Here is a 6000-nt window from a genome sequence, read left to right as displayed (position 1 = left end):
AAACTTTTATGTCTTAAATAGTGATATCTTTTTATCTATTTTGTATTATTTACTAATTTCTTGTTTATAATTAAAACCAGCTAAAGTAAAATGATCTGGTGCCATTTTAAGTTTTTAATAAATTTAAACTACAGGCTTCATACCAATATAAATAATGCGGTTTCAATAAACACTCAAATATGATTTTTCACATTTTTATTTACGTTGCTCTATAATAAAGATTTAATAAATTACAAAAAAATCGTATGTCTGCATATAAAAGAAACACAATATTAGGTGGCAATTAGTATATAAATCCTAATCTTGAAACAGTAATTCTGAAAAACAACACAAAATGTACATACTCGATATTGCTACACCCGTTGCTATGAACATTTTTTTTAAACTGTTTCAAAATGAAAATATTATGCAAAAACTTTTTAAGAAACTTATTATTAATGCAAATTAGAAACCTGCATCAAATTTTGAGCTGTATTAGTTTTAAAAAAAATTTAATTTTTGAAAAATTAAGAACTCAGTTTGTCTGTCTTTAATTTGCTTTTAAAAGTCTAGTTTTCAAAAAATTATCAACTAAATTTTAGTTAAAAATCTGCATCAGAAAAGAATTTAGAACACATTTTGATTTGAAAACATTAAAATGTAGTTTATAAAAATTAAAAAATTGGTGTAGTCGTTTGTTAAAAAATCAAAGAGTGAGTATAAAATCCGCCGATAACAAAAATTTTTGGTTTTACGTTAAAATGTGACTATTATAATAGTCAAAAAAACAAAAAATTAATTAGTTTATATAAAAATAATTTTTTTATTATTCAGAACATTACATTAAAAAAAATTTTTTTCATGCTTGAAACTTAAATGAACTTAAGGACTTCACCGTAAACTTAAAATCCTTTTCACATTCATTCCAATTTAGGTCCTCGATAAGATATACAATATTCTGAGAGTTTGTTACATTTCCGAGGCAATTTATAGTTAATGTTTCTATTTAATCTTAGATAATACTATTCATTTAGCTTTATTTCGAACTTATTATCTAAATTTAATGGTAAAAAATTGTTGTAGTATCTATACATAAAAATTTGATGTTGGAAGATATTTATTTCAAATATATCCATCATTTTCATATCTTTAATAAGAGGTTTGCATGTTCACGTTTATGTTTAGAGTATATGATTCGGCAAGCGTGTTTTTGTAGCTTATAAATTTTTTCAAATTTCGTTTTATGTGTACTTGCCCATGATATATTAGCATAGTTAATAAAACAGTGAATCAGCCCAAAACATATCAATTTGAGACTTGAAATATTCACATATATTGGCGGACTCGATACATTACAGTTCTGGCAATTTTTGATTGAATATAGTTTATCTGTTGAATGTTATAAAGTGTATCTGTTGAATATAGTTTATCTTAGTCTTCCACATAACAATGTTCCACAACAAGATCGATAAATAATCATATAACTAAATATTAAAGCTCAAAATGTTTAAATTATGAACATTACATAAAATTCAAAAAAAAAAGGAGATGGACCGCTTAAATGACATCATTATTTAAAAAGGAACTCTTGAAAATCTTTTTTTCAAAAAAAATTTATTTTAACAATAAAAGTCGTTATAAAGAGTCTGCATGTTTACTTCGATTTCATTTTAGCAGTAGAACAGAATTTTATTGCAGGCAAGAGATTAGATAAATTGTAAATATAGTTTCTAGAAAGAATTTCCGAGAAGCGTATAGATTTTTTAAAAGATCTATTATCCACAGATAAAACAAATTAGTTGTGAGCTGAAATAATAAGACTTAAGTAAGCACTCGTTTTACTGACATCATAAATTTAAAACTTCTAGATATTACTTTTAAGAATAAAGAGCGATGACGTCATGAATTTTAAAAGGAAACTTCTAGATATTCCTTTGAAGAAGAATGTGGCGAAGATGACATTATAAATACGACAAGGAAACTTCTAGATAATATTATAAGAAAAATTCGAACTTCGAAGATTTTGCGCCGTTCTAGATAAATAGTTGCTTGTGCGAATACTTCATTCAAAGTCAAGAATTAAAAGTTCATTCATTTAAAGAAAAGAATCACTCTTCATCGCGAGGTAAAAATTGTTTGCAGTATACATTTGATTATACATATTATTTTAATATCTTTAGAAATTATTTATGACTCCACAATCTTATGATTTTTTTTCAATACGCTTTAGAGAACGACTCAACTACGTAAATCCTAGTTTATAATTTAATCTTTGATAAAATTATAAACTATTACAATTTTAACTATTAAAATTATAAACTATTTACAATTTTACCTTCAATAAAATTATAACTCATGCGGCTATTTTATACAGCTCGAGTTACACGGTGAAAAGCAGTTTGATATAATTTTTGACCTTGGATTTTAGACGGAAATTTATTACAAACGCTCTTACAAGCGAATTTTACAAGTTAATTTATCAAATAATCTTACAAGTTTATTTATCAATTAGTCAAGCAAAAAATAATTTTGGCTAAACAGCATGCAGCTTTAGCGAAAAAGCGTTTGTATAAAATGTCAGAGGTCCCTGAGTTTAACAAGGCAACTTTAATTTAATTCAGTTTAATTTTACAAAAAAAAATTAGTTTGAACTCAATTTCATTTCTAATAAATATTAACAATAATAATAAAAATCTTTGTGATAAAATGTTATTAATTTTGCATATAAGTCTGGGAGAACATTAATAACATAATTAACTGTAGTGGCTATCTGTTTCAAATGATTAGTAATTGATGAATAACAAATAAAGTGTGAAATATATAATACAAAAGAAGCTAATGTAATTTTGTTTATTTGTGCTTTTATATGTAGGTAATAGCGTTAGAATTAATAGCAGACACCATGACAAAGTGCGCCCAAAAACAGCCAAACCTAAATAAATAAAAAACATTTTCAAATTTAAATTCTTTTAATTAAACATAACATATTAGCTATTACTTTTCTAAGCCTTATAATAATCTTATTATTTTAGGAGCAATAATTACAAAGCACTCCTTACATTGTTACATATCTTTAATTTATATAAACATCTATTTATTATTACTAATACTTTCTAACATTACTAATATCAATATGCATTAGGTACATTTTATTTAATGACTTTTCTTTTTCTTATTTATTATAAGTTACAAAATAAATTGTATGTACTGCATAAAAAATTGAATATTTATAAAGTTTATAAATAACACAAAAAAGTTCTTTTGCTTAATAATAATTAAGTAACTTTAAACCCCAACTTTAAAAATCAAGTAACTTAAAAGTAATTTTGCTTAATAACGACACTTTTTTGCGACATAAATGTGATAATATAAGGCAAACGCAAAATTTAGGTAAACACAATAAAACAAAAAAGACACTCGTTAAAAAACCAGTGCAGAAATATGAATAGATTATTCTTACAGCTGTTTATAGTTTTTCTATACAGCTTATACTTATATATGAGACAAATATATATCAATATTGTTATGGCAAGTTTTGATAACTTTTTATAATACCATTTGAGTAAAAAGTTGTTTCATTATAAACATTAAAAAAAAAAAAAATTTAAAACCAAAAAAAAACTTTTATTTACAACTTCACAACCCTGAACCCAACAAAGAAATTTTTTTTAAATTGAAAGCCATACCCAGACTAAACCCTGAGCCTAACTCTAAGGGGCAGGGTTTTATTATTTGTTTTGTTAAAGACCTCTTTACAGACTTACTATTAAGAGCTTGAAATACAGATCTGCCATTAGTTCTAAGAAGTCTTAAAAATTTTGTAACAAAAATACTGAAGCACTAGTAACTTTATTTACAGTACTAAAAAGTCAAATCTTTTTAAATGCTTAACAGCAAAAATATTGACAAAATCTCAGAGTGTTTGCTGATACCTAAAAATGATTTTTTTTATCATTTACAAGATCTGCCTAATTAAAGTTACTAAAACTTTAATTAGGGGATGTTAGACAATATTTTAAGGTGTGCTTCCCTGATCACCTGATTTAAATTTAAGTTATCAAAACTCAACTTTAGAAAAAATCATACTTCAATTCCTTTAGAAAAATGCTTTTCAATTACAACTTATGTAGTCAAATGTAAGTCAAGAGAAGTTCATAAAACAATATGTGTATGACTTACAACTTAATTAAGTTATGTAAGTTCAATGGAGTGCCATATTCCCTAATTTTTTTTAAATTTAATTCAATTTCCTTTACTCTTCCTTGATTTTAAAATAATCTGGCAAAGATGGTGTATCAGAAGGATTAAAAAAAAAAGTCAAACAAATAAAATTACAACAATGGTTTTCAATCCTAATAGAATAGACAATATGTACAAGTTACTTTGTTAGAGCAATTTACAATGATTTTCTGAATATCTAAATTTTTTTGTTAACATTCTCTAATTCTTTAATAAATTCTCTAATAAGGCAGACATTCCGCTTAAATTGATCCTCTAAAATGATAATAAAAACACTTTAAATTAAATAACCAAGAATAAAAAATATTACTTTAATGCTTAACTATTACTAAATTACTAAAATTTACAATAATTTAACTGAATAATAATGATGAATCGGTATTTATCTGAATCTGAAATAAATAATATAAATACCTGAATCGGTATTTATATTATTTATTTCTTACTAAAATATTATGCTTGAAATTTAAGTATGAAATTTACTTATGTATAAATATATAATCCGAAAAACTATGGTTTAAAAAAGTTATAATCAATTTAAAAAGGTATAAAGGCATTGCTTACTAAAATCTAATTGACCTGTTACATCTAATTTGTTTTAATTGATGTTATAAATTTTAAAGAAAAGCCAACGTATGTTTACTATAACAATATAAATATAACAATGTAACTATAACAATATATAATCACTTGATTTTAAGTTGTTAACCCTTTAATAATCTTAATATTTAATCCTATTAAGTTATAATCATAATATATAATAACTTTTACAACTATATAAAAAAACAAACTGCAAAAAGTAATAACGGCAAATAAGTATTGCAATTAACTTCTCGACAACTTAGCGATTAAAAACAAATATTAAAATAGTTAATTAAGTAACTGATTAACTTTATAGTTCAAAAATATAATAACAGATACGAACCTTTGCTATAAGCAAAACTAAAACAATCAGAATGCGAACGATTCAAAAGATTAAGTCAGATACGTCTACTGATACTACTCGCTCCTTGTCGTAAATTTAACATAAGGCTATATATTGCGCACTGTTTAGAAAAAATCTATTTTACTGAATGACATAAAAATGACGTAAAGAAACGGTAAATGTTGAACTTCAGTTAAGAAACCGTTCATAAATTACGCAATGCTAAATTTGTTTGAAAAAATGAAGAGAACTTAAGCTCTTTTACAAGGCAATTTATATTAAATTAAACGCTATTTTGAATTTTTATTTAACTTAAATCTCTGGGAGAAAAAACTTTTGATTTTTTTGAAAACTTTCGCCCCTCCCCACTCCATTAGTGCATGACGTAGTTTATAGACGATTCTTACGTCGAATTAAATAACTGAAAAATTTGTAAAAACTTGATAAAAATTGTAAAAACCTTATATTTGACAATCTGTAATTTATGTTTTAAATGAAATGAAATAAATAAAAACTTATCTTTGCTTTATACAACTAGATTTAATGCAACTCTTCTTCTTATTGGATTTTAAATTAAAATTTCTTCGAGCTTTTTTTTATTTATACAGAATTTAGGAGTAACATTTTGAACTTCTTTAGGATTTTGCTCAATCGAATTGTTTTAAATAAAATTAAAAAACGTCCTTAATTTAGACGTGATAATATATCAAAAAGCTAGAACTTTTACAAAGTGCTTAAACTATAAATATCTAAAAAAACATGTTTTTTTCGATCAAATTTAAAATGTTTTCCACATCATAAGAAAAGTAAAAAAGACGCACACGCGGTTATTATAAAAAGAATTTAAATACGTCATC

At 24.4% G+C, this 6000-nt stretch overlaps 1 long non-coding RNA gene across 1 annotated transcript; it reads right to left on the bottom strand.

Moving 5' to 3' along the window:
• Positions 1 to 2815: 2815 nt before the first annotated feature.
• On the bottom strand, positions 2816 to 5255 carry LOC136084161 (uncharacterized). Its single transcript, XR_010640369.1, has 2 exons — positions 5144 to 5255; positions 2816 to 2911 (listed from the first exon to the last, which is right to left on the bottom strand). It is a non-coding gene; the product is annotated as an uncharacterized LOC136084161 (long non-coding RNA).
• Positions 5256 to 6000: the final 745 nt, after the last annotated feature.

This window comes from Hydra vulgaris, chromosome 08, assembly GCF_038396675.1.
Source record: "Hydra vulgaris chromosome 08, alternate assembly HydraT2T_AEP".
NCBI classification, from domain to species: Eukaryota; Metazoa; Cnidaria; class Hydrozoa; order Anthoathecata; family Hydridae; genus Hydra; species Hydra vulgaris.
The sequence above is the reverse complement of the archived record's forward strand: the minus strand, read 5'-3'. Positions and strand labels throughout refer to the sequence as shown.